Source organism: Halyomorpha halys, unplaced genomic scaffold (assembly GCF_000696795.3).
Source record: "Halyomorpha halys isolate HHAL.00 unplaced genomic scaffold, Hhal_1.1 Scaffold91.1, whole genome shotgun sequence".
Lineage (NCBI taxonomy): Eukaryota > Metazoa > Arthropoda > Insecta > Hemiptera > Pentatomidae > Halyomorpha > Halyomorpha halys.
Window position 1 is genome coordinate 712,623 of NW_027110755.1, and position 16,830 is coordinate 729,452.

The 16,830-nt window shown below is 30.4% G+C and overlaps 1 protein-coding gene across 1 annotated transcript in view; it reads right to left on the reverse strand.

The window, feature by feature from the left end:
• Positions 1 to 16,830, reverse strand: part of bnl (branchless) — a 291,419-nt gene that overhangs the window by 273,940 nt on the left and 649 nt on the right. The gene's annotated exons all lie outside the window — the stretch shown is intronic.

Below are 16,830 nucleotides of genomic sequence, written 5' to 3' on the forward strand. Positions count from 1 at the left end.
TATATATATAATAAGGTTTTTATATTTGAAGGTCTCGTGGCTCACCTCTTTTCAAGCACCTCGGAGGATTGTCAGGAATGGAAGAGGAAGGAAGATTAGAAACTAGTACGTTTGGGTGGTTAGGGAATTTATAATAAAAGGAATATTATCTGCAGTTTCCTGTATTTTCAGTCTTTTGTGAGGACTTCAAGTTAGTCGTTTGTCCAGATGTAGCGGATCTGTTCTATAGGAGTAAGAGAAACATTATAAAGTATAATGTAGGGCAGTCGGCACGTTTACGACGTAGAGTAATGGTGATTTGATGAGATTTATTTTTATCCTCCGATTTCGGCACTATTCTTCGAGGGTTGTGATATGGGATTGGAGAGTTTAAGGTGTAATCAAAGGGTTATTATTAACTGCGAGCACACATGTGTCAACGACATACGCGGTGAGGATAGTGTTATGATTGATGGGGATGTCAGATGTAGAGGATGGAACCGAGGATATCTTGAGGGACAACAACGGGCTAAAACGAAATTTTAAATGAGAAACAACAAAAAACACTGATTATCTTGCTTTAACTGACCCCATAAAATACGTATTTCTTTTCTTAAAGGCCATGGACACTTATGTATTAGCTATTCTCCTTTTATTTGCTTAACATTGTAGTGAAGTAATTAAACAAAATATTGTTTTTTTTTTTTAAATAAATTTACTTAAAATTAATCTGTAACAACAGAGTTCCTATTAGTATTTTTTTTAAAAACAAATAATTCGCAACTCACTTATTTGAATCGACAAACCACCAAGTGAATCATGATTCCTTCATGTGAATCATGTTGAAATTATATTTCAATTTTTTATTCTTTGAGTGAACAACAGAATTTCTCATTTTTCTATAATTGGTTTCCCCCAACATTAGTAATTCACAACGACTTTTATTTTGGATAAAACTGCAGCTGTCTGGGTATTTATATCACATTCAAATCCGACGTTTTATTAATTTCGTTTTTCCGATTCATTCGTTTCGACAATAAACATAATGAAGAGAGGCAGCGCCAAAGGCTCTATTAAAATCGCGATAAGACTTAAGTGGCTAATGGGCGTGCTAATCGGGACCACTCAAATCGTAATCAAGCTCATCGGAAAGAGGAGCAGTCATCTTGTGAAGAAATTGGCACGCGAAAGCTTCCTACATAAATGAAAATTAAAAATAAATAACTAACAAGAATATATTTTTAAATTACTTTCCACTCCTCGGGTGTGATTAGCTCTGTGAAACTGCTCTATCACTATTTACTGCTATCTCCCAGCATAGCTGCCAGAGGCTGTCACTACTACTATAATGCTCTCCAGGTTGGTTCCGTATTCCTAGAAAATTATTTAGTACTTCTAATATTTCAAACCTAAATTAAATATTTAATTAATTAATTCAATTTCATTTAAAATAAGGAATAACTTTTAAATAAAAATAGCTGTGGACCATAAAATAGAGAAATAAACACATGAGATGAAATCTCATAAAAGCCTACTCCGTTTACGAAATCAGCGCAAGTTTTAGCAGATTCCAGATCAACGGGTCATTTTAGCTCACTAATGCCAAATCGGTTTGACACTAACATTCAACAGATGTTGATATATTCTATGGCAAGACTAAAACAGATTCTGAATGATCAAGTTATACAGGTTAAATGATCCGAAATTCGTATAACAAAAAGCTCAAAAACATAATTATTATGATCCTTAAAAAAAATCTCATAACTTCGTAATATACCACAATTTAAACATTCATAAAGTAGTTAATATCCTTAGTATTGTGTGAATAACCTAAAATAGAAACAATGTTTTAATGGTTAATCCAAGCAGTTTATTGCAAAGATAATTAAATTCTTAACCAGAAAAACCAAAAACCATCCAAATTGAACCATTATTAGTATTTTATTTCGGATATCTGATTTTTTTAAAAATATTCTGAGCAAGTTGCCATGGAATCCCATTTATTTTTATCTTTTTAGATCTGTTGTAATAGGTAAAGATAATGAGTTTGTTCATAACAGAGCAGTAATACTTTATAGTTTTTTTTAAGTTTGAGTTGACTTAAGAGAAGACTGGGTTCAATTTTTTTAAGGTAATTTATTCATTGTTATTTACAAGTGTATACCATTATACACAACTAGTAAATTTGCTATTTTATGCTTGCTGTTAGGTATAAAATAACACGACACAAACATGAGAGGAACCTACCCACTGATAGAACTGCAATTACGTTACTAAAGAAGATCTCGGGCCCATCTTCTTTTCAGTCACTTACGGGGATTATCAGGTATTGAAAGAGAAGCCAGGTTAAAAACAAGTGAGTTTGGGTGGTTGGAAAGTTGAAGGAAGGCTTGGATCTGGTTCTGGCCAAATAGACAACATGGAATATTGAGAATGACTTGATTTGTGACAAACTAAGGAGCAATAAGGATTGGATACGAGAGGAATTCGATGGTTTAGTGGATGGAACAGTTTAATCATTTTTTTGTAAAGCCTATTCTACTTTATTTATTGGTCGTAATGTTTTCCTGCATACAATTTAGATTTCAATTTGCTATCATATGTACCAACTCCAGTACATGATGTACATGAAATATGAGAGAAACCCAACAATGAGGTAATTAAATAGAAAAAAAAACCCTTTGGGAATGAATTGAACCTTTCAGACCACCTCAGGATTTATGACAGATTGCTCTATAAACACCCTCATCCCACAGATTTATCGGCCAACTACCGATGCTGTCACGTAAATAGTTAATGATGATCGATACATGGGCTAAACAATGATCGATTATGCCATAGACCCTGAAGAAATTGACCAATCAACTACTTATCCCAGCCCACATAGCCACAGGGGACATAATAAAGTCACGCCACGGATTTATAGCGGTCTCCAGTTACCAAACTCTTTCGAAATTCGGGGTGTCGGCTCCTGTGTCTCAATCTAGGAACCAAAAATATTACCAGAGACACAATTAAATATATAGGGTTGGTTGCTCATTTGTGGCTCGAAACAGAGCAATAATTAAAGCTTTTCTAAATATTACGACAGCAGCGGAATAAAAAAAAGAAGATTTTTCTTTATCGGTATGTTAATAGTCCGAAACATCTAAACCAGGTCAGGAATAATGATATATCTACATTTTTTTCTAATCTGAAAAAAGAAAAACAGATCAACAAATTAAGAAATCCAGACCCATTATTCATAATGAGCCTGTTGAACCTCAATGTAGCAAACTGTCACACAGTCATATATCCAATATTCAAGTTATACATCAAACAGGAGTAAACTATAACATATCAGATATACCATACACTAAAGTAACGTGACATACAATCTACAATTATTTGTAGAAATATGATATGTGTGTCAATTAAGAAATGTACAGAAATATTAGAAACCTATTTATTAGTAATAAACGTTTCGCCCCACTTTGCAGGACTCCATCAGGGCTCAATCTTGGTTGTTTCAGAAATGATTGAGAAACAACCAAGATTAAAGCCCTGCCCTGTAAAGTGGGATGAAACGGTTTCTAATATATATATTTTTCTAATATTTTGGCACCTTTCTTAATCGCAACCCGGATCATCTTCCTAAAATCTATTACATACGTCAACTATTAATGTTCCAACCGATTAATTGTTAATGCAAAGTTAACTTTGATTATTGTGTCGAGGACGAACTATTCAAGTTTTCTATGGTAATCTCTGATAGTTCATGGTCGACACAATAATCAGTAAAATCTCAGGCAGATTTGTGAACTATAGCTTAGTTCTCGGTCGATAACCAATCTTACTCTTGAAGATAATAAGTAATTACTCAAAACTGTAACTTTGATTCTCAAGACTATAAGACTCCTTTTGCTCTAATTGGAGCTACTCATTGGTCTACCAAGATTCAGGGTGCATCATATTCCAAACTTTAATCAGTGTGAATTATTTTTGGAGTTTAACAATATCACTTTCCTTAGCAATTGCACTTCAGAATACGCTACGAAGCAAAACTCGTGAAATCAGAGACTGGCAGATCTACTTTAAAGATTTGTTTGAATTCGACATCATTAAAGAAAAATGCAAAAGAGAAAAACCTTCGACTGTAGCAATGTTTCGACCAAGGCTCCCTATGACAGGAGGGGTTACACTTGTAGACTTCTTCCTCCTGCATTCCCTGCGCTCCTGGATGTAGGCCTCTCTGGAAGGGCCATACTAAATTTGGAGATGACCAGGATTCCTTGTTCGTCTTATATGGTAGCATACTGTGTCAGAGCCTATCCGGGTAGGAGGTCTTTCGGCTTTGATCAAACTGTCGGGGCGGAAGGTTCCCTAGGTGCCAACATCATCGCTCACAACGACCTTTCTCAGATTCAATTCACTACATCAGGAGAAATAATTCCCTACTTAAATAAGAATCACTTTCCTTTTGAAGAAAAAAATCGTATTTCATTATAACACAATGTCACTTAGAATAGGCGAAAAAAATATTTTTAGTATTATTTCCTATATAGTATGATATACAAAACCAATGTATCAAATGATTAGGAAATACAAAAACATTGTAAACACGAAGGTTTTACCGTATTTAATCATACCTTCCTAAAATCCTTAATACTTATCGATCTCCCACGAGAGATTCTAATCAATATAAACCAATAGTGTTTATCTCGAACATCACCAATTACTTAAAGTTTTTAAAATGTAAATAAATCGAATTATATTGAAGACATGTCTGTCTTTTATCGGGTTCACCAAACTATAGATTATCCTCAGGATTTAGTAATCTATAAACTTATAGATTAAGGTTACATAATGAATATGTATTAAAGAAGTTACACATATTACTAATAAATTAATCATTGGAATTACCTCAACATGGGTGATATCCAGAGAATGGATTTTTGTCCAGTAAAAAGATGAAAACTGTGCAGTAAAAGCGCCATGTGAGTATTAAACACTCACATCCTGCAATATTCAATTTCACTGTCGATTTTATCCATATTAATACATGGTAAGCTTACCTAACCTGGTTTGGATCAAAATAAACTGGCTAAATATTCTCAATACATTTATACGCAACCACAAATAAAAAAACTAAACAACTGTGATTAAAAACTTAATATTTTGTTCTTAATCAAAGTACTGTGAAGAAAACAATTGTATTGAATGATTTTATATTCCAATTATTAAAACCGGAATTCAATTTTTAATTTATTAAAACCGCCTCAATTTTAAGTTATAGAAAATATGATAGAACAAAATGTTCATTCAAATTTAAATTCTCAATTCAATTTTCAATAATATTTCTCATTCCGCTTAGTTTTGGATTAGTATATTTATATAGGAATGTATTTTTTTTTTCTTGTTAGCCGAAAGTACTGGTTATTAATAATTCAAGAATATTTGCCACTTGTGTAGTGTTATTTTTTTTTGTAAGGTTGAATTGAGGATTAATAATTCAAAAATAATAAAATGAAACTGAAATAAATACATACATAATATGAGAAATTTTGAATAAGCATTAAATGAAATTTAGTATAAGCATGAAAATAAAGTCGAAATCGTGAAATTTTGCCAAAACTACTAAAACGTGTTATTTTTGCAGAAAACCCTCAAAACTTGCAATTTTTTGGAGAAAACCCGAAAATTACAATATAAAATTAGTATTTATAAAAGGAATATGGTCCGGGTGCGGTCAAAACTACTCAAATAGTAATAAAACTATTTATTATGAGCCAACGTTTCATTGCACTATGCAGGACTTTACCCAATGGAAATAAGCCCTGATGAAGCCCTACAAAGTCAGGCGAAACTTTTGACCGCACCTGAAGCATCTACCTGTTATATACACTCGGTCAATCGACGATCTGCCAATAAAATTAGTGTTATTGGAATGTCTATTCCATGATTCGAATTTCTGTCGAGCTTCGACATCCGAATAACATGGAACAAAAGATGCAATTGCATGAAAATCCAGTCTATAATGGTAGCAATTGGAAGAAAGTTTGGCACTTTACTCTCAATAAAGGAATAAATAAATATGTTGGAAAAAAGATAAAAATGATGTACTGGAATGGACTAAACAAGAGAAAATAAATTGCATACAAGATCACAAAATACATTACAAGGACAAGATCAGAAGAACGTGAGAAAATATATTCAAAATTAGATTACAACAGTAGATATCTTCAGGAGAAAGATTATATCCACTAATTGATTCGGCTAGTTTTCAAAGTAAGAGATGAGGTCCTAAATCTAAATTAAAAACCCTAACAGGATAAACGGGATATCTGCTCCTTAATTTGATATCAATTTACCCAAATACTGAAGGAATTTTCAAGTGGCCTTATAACGAAAACGGTAAAATTTTGGAACGTCTCACACTATAAAAATGGATATCTTAATTTAAGAGAAGTCAATTACAGAAATGAGTAGGTAAAAGAATAAACAGATACATATAAAATAATTTTAAATTTATATAAGATTTTTTCATGTTTTGAAATTGTAATTTAAAAAATTTGTGTATTCATATTGCATGTTTAAAGATTCGTCTAGTAATTTAAAACATAATAATATTACTCATAGAAAAAAAACAGAGAGAAAAAATTAAATAAACGCTTCTATTTGTCTTTGTTGCGTATAGGATGTGCAATAATTTTTTAAGTGCTTCTTGACTGTTTGGCCCCACTGTGCCAGAGGAAACAATAAATACATTTAACGAAACAGTGCTCATTCAGAATCCTTAAAAGACCCAATGCTTGCCAGCATCAGATAACAGACCTATAACTAGTACACAATAAATGTTTCTCAATCTATATAGAAAATGTTGAAAACAAAATAAATAGTGGTACTAAACCCCCCATTGGGGAACACCAATGAGGTAGTGCATTAATAGACAGTTAACACCGGATAAGTTAATAGAGGCGGTGAGGGCCTAATCAAGCAGTTATTGCCGGCTCTACAGCGGCTAGGTATCGTGTAGGCACTTCTGGGTCACACCATCGGGTTGCGAGCTAGGCGCCGCCATATCTGAGAGGGCAGTTATGAAAACCCTTTGGTTTTAACTGTGACTCCGACAAAAGGCCCCTGTATCAAAGTGCAGACCAAGGTAATTAGCGTACAGCCAGGTAATGCATCATGTGTTTCTCAGTACAGCATGACCTACGGCAATGCAAATAAATGCAATCTGCAAGGGATTCGAGAAGCTCCAAGGGGTCTTACTTCGGCGTAACGGTCCTGCGGTGCATACATATCTCGCATTATCTAGCTCCTAACGAGCCTTTCTCAGGGTTCAAAAAAATTTAAAAAACAGATTAATTTGAAAATGTTTAAATTCACATTATATATATTTTTCTTCGAATTATAAATTCTAATTTAATACATTTTTTATTAACGGATTAGAAAATAAAATAAAAAATGAGGCAATAATTTTCATCAAACATTACTAAATATGAACAATAATATTATAAATTTTAAAATATATTTTATGATATTTCCTGTTGGAATGATAAAATAATATTTTTAACAACGGCCAACATATTAGAATGTATTTTACGATTACTTTCTACATTTATTGTTTGTTTGTTTTTTTCATTTGCATGTTAAACTTGTAATTTATTTACATTGTAAAAATATAAATATTATTTTTAAGATAATTTTAATGGAACAATCTAATTAAATTTTAGTCGAATAAGTAAAGCAACATTAAACTTTAAATAGTTCAGTATTAATTTAAATAGTAAGTTATGATTAAAATTACCACGGCTAATTTATCAAGGATTTAATTACATTAAACCAAGTTTTAAAATATACGTTTGAGATCAGATTTACTAAATGTATTATAACGCACAGTTGTAAATAGCAATAAATAAATATTTAAAAAAAAAAAATAAAGTATCCGTAATTGGTCTTTCAAGTGATTTTGAGTTTAGACCGTTCCACAATAGGTATGAATACCTTAGTATGAACGAACTAGTTAAGCAAGCCTGAATCTTACAATTGGTAACTTATCCTTTACCAAAATGACTATTAAAGAGGAGTAATAAAATTTAATATTCTTTGCAATTATTTCGAATCTAAAATTTCATTCGAAGGTTTTTATGTTGTTTTTGTTTTCTTTACGAACTACAAAAATAACACCAAGAATAAAAGAATATTTTAAACAACGGCTAATCCCGTTAGCAATAATTTTCATCGTACATAAAATAATAATTTTTTTACTCCTTAATCGGACAATCTAGTTAAAGGACAATTATAGCTAATAACATAGTAATTTTATATTTTAAAAAAATCTCCCATTGCCCTAAAGTCAAAAATTAACAACTATAAGACAATGGTGTTTCTAGTCATATTGACCTTAAGTCAATATCAGATTGAAAAAAAAAAAATAATCAAAGTTGAATGTCAGATGATAAAACAAATTAACATAGTAATTTTAGTTTTGTAACTAACGAAAGTAGGTGCTGAAAATTCATTCTGTTTTTCTCAACTTTATGCAATGTAATACTTCTCATCTCGCGCATAACGCTATTATAATAAAAATAATTTGAAAACGGTGTTGTGGTTGAATAACAATTCCATTCTTATTATCACTCCGGACAATCACTGAAATGTATGAATATTTTTATTGCCTAATAAATCAATACACTGTAACATTTTGAAAAACTACACCATTCGAAGAATGATTATGTTCAATACAGACAATTATCTTCAAATAGATATTATTAAAAATTTTAATATGTATTCGAAGAATTACTGGCATATTAGGGTGTCACAAATAATTAATACAACTTACATTTCAATGAAGTAATGAGATAGGTAAAAATAAAGCTAAAACAACTTGAAATAAATTTTGAATCATTTACTCAATAATTGAACATTTTTAAATTTAATCTCACCTATACACAAATAACCTCAATGTGGATTATACAATACCAACAGCATTTTATTTTTATTTGTTAGAATTGATTCAAAATATATTTGTGTAACTTTTGTTTTAGTAAAAAATATCTTAGCCTAAAAAAACAAAAGGTTCTTCTTAATAAAAAAAAGATAAGAAACAAGTAAAAAAATAATGAATTGAACAGAATCGATTCACCAAATAGAATGAATTGTGAATTCTGAGTCATTTTAATTGAAAGAATCGAATATTCCATCGTATTCAATTGTTCGTGATGAGCAATGGTTCCCATTAATCTTAACAAACCCATTATCGAGAGGGAACGATGATATTTTCTATAAACTCTTAGGTGTTGTAAAAATAATCAGTAATAAAAAATAAATCTTGAATAAAATATAGGTGTATATATTGTATATATAATATATATTGAAGATATAAAAGAACCCAAAAACGAAATTACCAAGTGAATGCAAGTTAAGGAAACTCTTTAAATAAATCGTGACAAATACTTCCAGTAGTTGTTAATATGGTCCCAAAGCTTTTTTCCTTAATAATTTTGATTAATATTTATAGATTAATTTTTCTTTAAATTCTATTTCTAATTCCTTAACTAGTTTGTAAATATATTAAAGAATAAAATAAATACTTCTTCATTTTACCATGTAATAATACAACAACTGTAATTGATATTAATAATCAGGCTGTTGGTGTAAGTTACAATTAAAAAAAAAAATCTTTGTTCCAGATCTGGTATGACCTGCCTGTCAACTACAAGTCGAAACGTTATTTTAATAGATTATTACTAGCAAAGAAGCATAATAAAAAATATGGATCAATAGTACTTTACCTAGCCTATTGTGTTTACGACAATGAGACTTTCTAAAAGGACTGTAAAGGAAGAGAGGCTGTATACGGCCTGCAATATCTTCAGAGCTGAGGCTCACTTCGTCACGTATGTCTAATCCCCGAGCCGTCGTGAAGCCACGGATCCAAACCAACTGCTGTTTTATTATCTTAATTAGTTGGCCGTAACTGCTTTATAAGTCGGCCACCCGGCTAACATTCTATCGCCTCCGTCGAATGAAATGTTTAAAAGCTTTCTTCAAATTTATGATTCAGTTACAGCCGAACTGCAATAATTGGAATCAATCAGTAAGAAGCAATCTGGAAAATGTTCCCTTGATGATTGATCAGATATAAATATTTTTAAAGAGTTTTATTTTATGATAACCACATAAGGAGACACCTCTCATAAGGAATAATACGTTAAAAAAAAGTTAAATACGTTTTTAAAAAATCCGGTGGGGCCCTCGCAATACAACTTTCACTGCTCAAAAAACTCTACTATAATTTATGTTGTTGCGATACGTTTCCTTAGCATACATTTTTAAGTAAGAAAAAACAAAAACTGACAATTGCCATAAAGACCGTGGAAACACTTATCAGTTCGTGCGTTTTTGTCACTTTCCATTACGTTTTCTGACTCTGCATGGAACATATTAATATTTCAAATCTATTTCGCATATCAACGGTATCAATCTATGTTACTAATTTTGTTACTGGATTTTTTTAAAATTTTAATTAGATTTTTTTTTAATTTTAATTAGATTTTTTTTAATTTTAATTAGAAATATTTTCCCTAATTAAAATTAAAATTAAAAAAAAAATTAATTAGGGAAAATATTTCTTACTTTAATACTTCAGAGTTGAATAATATTTACGAGAACAGAATTAAATTATAAATGAAATTCTTTTAATAATTCGGTACTTAAGCCCTGTCAGACTGCTTCGAACTAGTTTAAACAAAATTTCGGATCCGTTTTCGAGAAATTGGTGAAGAAAAAGTGGGTCTGAAATTCCAAGCTGACTATTTTGCGAGGTTTTTAGGGACGTTAAATTACAACGTTCATTTTTCTAGAAACACGGATTCGTAATTTCTCACTATAGGATTTCATTTATAAGTTACAGAATATAAAATGTCTTACAAAAGGCAGTCTACGATACGAAACCACTCTTAGTCAGACCTAACCATAAAGATTCAATTCCACTTTTATGAAAAATTAACAAAATAGATAAATTAATATATTCGTTCCTAACATTTAATTCGAATTCTTGAATCAACGTCAAGTTGCACATTTCAAGCACTATACTTATAATAATGACATCAATATTTTTAAATTACCCTACTATAACGCCCATTAGTATATAGCAACCCTTTCACACATGTAGCAAGGCAGTGTTCAACCCGCATTGTGAGTTCAGGAGTCAGGCTCAAGGCCACAATGATAAAACGAAATGAATCTAACTGACGTTGCGATTGATAACAATATTATATTCAGCCGGGATCGATACCAGAAAAATAAAAAACATACTTTGAAAGGATAAAGTAATAATTCGAGTGAATATTAATGAATCTATCAGTAAAAAAGATAATAATTATAAAATATTTTTTTTCGTGTTCCAATAGAAAAAATTATTCATTGTCTTGTTAGAAAAAAATAATAACTATAAGCAGTCTTTCGAATGTATGATTTCTTTGTTTACTAAATAACTAAAAAGACTAACATGGTGAATATTAAGATATGCTCCTAAATTCATTTTTTGATACACATTTTTCACAAGTGGATACGTTAACTTCCGATAGTAAACTCATTTCACATTGGCCAATATATAGTATAACCTCAATTTTTTTCTGAAGGGAGTTAGCCTCGGAATATTTAACTATTTTTCATTTAATTAATTATATAAGTGAGATTAGACCTGCGTGTATTTCACTGTTTAACTACGACGATCCAGCGCAGACCACTGGTGTTCGTCAAATGGTCATATAGCCTCCGCCTTGCATCGTGCACAATAGTGGTAGCCCTTCGCTGGCTGTAGTAGAGTGGGAGGATTAGAGGAAGAGGAGGTTGGTATAGAGCACTTTTATATTTCAACTAATGAATACAATTTCATACCTGTAAAAGCAGATGCATTATTAGATTAAATTAAAAATGCTCAGTAAACGAGACGGATCAAGAAATTATGGTAAAATCTACATTCAAACTGAAGTTTCAAAAAAAGTTAGGTGAAACTAAAAAAGGTTATAGCTCACTACAAGTTTTAGGTTATTTCGTATTTTAGGGGGGTTAATAACCTTTGAAAATACGGGTTATTACTATCTTTATTGTCATCGAGTTTAATTATGTTTGTGTAGCTATTGTTTGCTCCAATCTGTTACTCCTTTTTTTTTTTTCTACGAAGACGACTAAATACCAAAATATTATGTTTTCTGTTTTTTGCTCAACGATTAAAGCCGTCTTTGAAAGTTATACTACAGGGAGGAATGCCTAAAAATATCGTTTATCCTGAAATTATTTAAAATTTCTGTTAATAATTGAAAACATATCGTGTTCATGAAAACGTTTTAGGCCATCAAACTAAACAGCCTTTATGAAAAGTTAATTTTAATAATTTTTTTTATGATTGCTCCTTTTGTTTTTCCACATAAATTTCACATGTTATCAGTTCCACTTGCTTATGGATCAGGTTTGCACAAAACCGGTCTAAAATTAGTGAAGTTATCTGTTCAATAAACTATCAATTAATTATTAATAATATATTACTATAGAATAATTAGAATTATTTTTTATTATTTGTTAATTATTAATAATTTAATAAATATGACACGGAGATATTAATATAAATTTCTTTTTTTTTTAATAATTATAAATTATTTAATACAAACAGGTCTGTGATGTGGGTCATTCTTTTATTATTTTAACAATCTCACCTGGAAAATAACTACTTTGAAGAATTGATGCGTTAGCAATGAATTCATAGTGCCTAATTATCATTTTGTAGCGGTCGTGAAAACCCAAATAAGTCTAGTTGTGTAAAAATTATCGTAACTTAATTAAATGAATAATTTAAAATTTCACAATCTATATTTTAATTTAAATAATTAGTAAACAATTTAACTGAACCTGAGGATTTTAGTTCTGAATATTTGGAATCAAATTAATGGATCGTCAAATGCTCAATACAATTTAAAGGTTATAACGTAAGACTTTGTACCGCTCAATCCACCTGCTTAATATGCTGCTTGAAATGTATAACCATATCAATATTTGGAGATAATTAAATAGATTATTCTCCTAATTACTGATTTCTCCAGGACCTTACCGACCTAATTCAAACGGTTTCACCCACTCTAAAATGAGTTCTTTATGGTGGAAGATCGGATAAAGCACTAATTATATTCTCTTGCAGACTTTGTAAGGAAGATGAATATGCAGGAACTATGAATATTCAATATGCAAGAACAATAAAATAATGCATATTTTTAAACTATAAGTGTAATATACCATGAAATATATTTAAAAAACACTAGAAACTAAGAAAACTGTGTAATTATTGTGTTTTGGCTATTTGAGATATTTTTAAATTTGATAAAGTTTTGAATTTTTATTATCAATGTTTAAAAAAACAATTTATGAACTTTTATTTTCTTATGATGCTATATATATTTTTTATATATACACATTTAGGTTAAATAAGTTGTCTCCTAAGAAAACGTATTATGTTTTTTTTTCTAATTTAAACTAGCATTTGTTTCTTCTACTGTCAATCAGAATGTTCCCAGTTTCAGAATATTTTTAGTGCGGCGTCATGATCAATACTTATGACAAAAATTTAATAGCAGTATCGTATATTGTAGGTTTGGAAAAAATAATATTACAAACATATTTTGTTATCCAACAGGTAAACAGTTAAAAACTCATATCGATAAAAGATATCGAAAATCTAAATGTGTTGAAAATTCATCTCGAAAAAAGCTTGCACTACATAAGAACTATTAATTAAAAAATTAAATTGGTAACTGTAATCATCATCAATTTTACTTAATGTTTTCTTGAGAATTAAAGATTCCAAGAATACTAAAAAATAATCAGTTTTAGCAGGAGTACAAAAACGGGTAAATTATGACCGGGCGCCAACTCTTGGCAACCTGCTAGTTATTGGGCTCACGTGTCACTCATTTGCCGAAACAACGTCATAACTCAGAATTCACAATTTATCAAGAACTGCATTTGAAATTTTAACTACTGCATAAATTTCAGTCCTAAACAAAAATAAAAACAACATTGAAATGACAATCGGCTAGTCAAAAGTTCATCATGGTCATAGTGATTTGAAATGATGAATTCCAAAACTACCCAAAGCCATTTTCAATTGTTTAATTATTTTTAATCAACGGTACTAAATTATTCCGAATTTCTTCCAAATAACAGTTTAATAACACGTGATTTAACTATTTTTGGTCGAAATTCTTTTATTTTGAGATAATCTTGTAATACAACCATTAACTAAATAAATGAAAAAATTGTAAATGCACTATTTTAATGATTCTTTTTGAATTTTATTAATACAATGTTTAATTTTTTCCAATAGCCATGAAGTAAGGAATGCAATGATATTCACGAAATGCCTACAATAGATGGATACTCGTGGTTTCCTTTTATATTTACTTAAGTTGAGAAAAAAATATTTTTTAAGAAAGTTATAATTTTGTTTTTTATTTAATAATATAAATAAAAAGATTGAAAATAGACGGCTGGATTTTTGGTAACTCCTCCTTTCTTCCAATGAAATGAATCCATGAAATACTGACAATGGTTGGTGCTGAATACTGCCAAAGATTACTAAAATAGGGAAAAAATAGTTTTTGAAATAATTAATAAAAAATCTAATGACTTCAAAATTTAATCCGAAAACTGGAGAGAACACCTCTTTATTTTTAGGAGTAAATTTTATATCCTTTGGATTATTAATTAATATTATTCATTTTTTCTTTATTTGAATAAATAAAAAGATTCGAAAAAGGAAAAAGTTTAATGACTTCGAGATTTAATCCGAAAACTGGAGAGAACACCTCTTTATTTTTAGGAGTAAATTTTATATCCTTTGGATTATTAATTAATATTATTCATTTTTTTCTTTATTTGAATAAATAAAAAGATTCGAAAAAGTAAAAAGCTTTTTTTTTCTTTTACAACGCCTCATTGAAATTATATGCTATTCCCGAAATAATAATACTGCTCGGAAATGGAAATTGCCATAGTTTATATCCAATTAAATACGGAAAAGTTTTTGAAAAATATTAATAATAATGATCATAAATAAATCAAAAAATATAAATTTAAATCCGAAAACTGAAGAAAAAACATTTAAACGATGATAAATAAAGAGGAGGTAACAAAATAGTTTCTCTAGCACTAAAATATTCACAGGGATGATCGCACAAATATTTGAGAAACGTTATCTGGCAGGTGTTTCGTAATACTCTTCTCAACGCGAGGTCAAACGGCGCCGAGGAGAGATGCTCTAAATAAAGAATTAACAAAAAATTAATTTAAAAAAAATATATATATAATTATTGAAAGTTAGAAAATATCAATAAATACCGATGGTTATGTTTTAACTTAATTCATTAAGAAATGGAAAATGTCAACAAACTTCAACATACCTTAACCTCTTGAGCTAATTCAACCTTGACAGCGGATCTCAAGGTTGACTTCTGTTACAAATTTCACCCAAAAATGCCCCTCAAGGGCTTGGAGAAGTGGGCTAGAACTGGCGCGAAGTTAATAGCCCGCCGCTCGCATAGGAAGCGTTGACCCTCTTATCTTTATGGCCCAAGCTTTCTCAATCCTTTTGAAGCTTTTATGCAATTTATGAAGCAAATTCGCATTTTCAATTGTTATTTTGGGAAATTTTTCGGGAGTATTTGACCAGGCGACGAACTTCCCAACCTGTTCCCCGGAGCCTGTTCATAAAATTGAGGAACTTTTCGGCATACAAATGTTTCAATTTTCGTGATTCTTTGGACCATAGAATGATTTTATGGCCACTACTATTTGGTCTCCGTTACAATGGTCAATATTTTATAGCGTTAGCTTCTTTTTCAGGATAAAAACAAATAAATAAAACACAACTAACAAAATTGAACACCGGCTGATAAAAACCATTGTAGTTGTTTTTTTAAAATTAGTTCCTTTTATTTTAGTTTCACTAACTGTTCATTACATATATTTTTTCATTCGGCTAACCAGAGAGAGTAAAGATCTCAATTTCAAATTGAAGAGTAGGGTCGCACGATTTAAGCCTGAAGTTGAACCCGTGTCATTTAACATTCAACGATTCCGCCAATATTTAAAAAAGAAACATTCGGCACTGCTAATGAACCGTTAATGCAGCCGGCTGTTGGGAATGTTTGAGAAATATGTACGTATATCGTAACAATCCAAGAACTGGTTGCTGCCGTTAGGCCATTTATAGAAGCCCCGGCAGAGTGACGAACCCATCTCTATCACCCCACGAATTACTTCCAATATATATTATATACGAAGAATATATACTTGAATATGTATAAATAAAACCATTAATTGGGTAATTTCGATTCAAAAAATTTAAGATACATAGAAGAAGAGCGCCTGGAATCCGACTGCACTGATTATAATTTACGGGTGGGATTCCGGTTCTAATAAAATATCATAACGAAAGAAAACTCAGAATTAAGTTATAATCGGAATCTAAGAATGCTGATAGGGATGAAAAATTTCGACAAAAGAGCCATTCATTCATTAAAAAAAAACATAAAGATCGGAATGAGATAAGGAGCCATTCCAGATCTCCAAGGATTCAATAAAATTTAGGTCGAATCCTTCAAATGAAGGGAAATGAAAAAAAGTTCTTTTATATTAATATTTTATATGGTGATAATTAGTAGTAGAATGAAGTTGGTCGCAAAAAAAAAAATTGTTTTAATTGAGAATATTATCACCTTGTTAGAAGAAAAGCAAAATGAAAAAGTTCAGTTCTATCTTAATACAGAATCTTTTTTTTTTTTAAGGTCAATTTCTGCTTATAAGAAATTC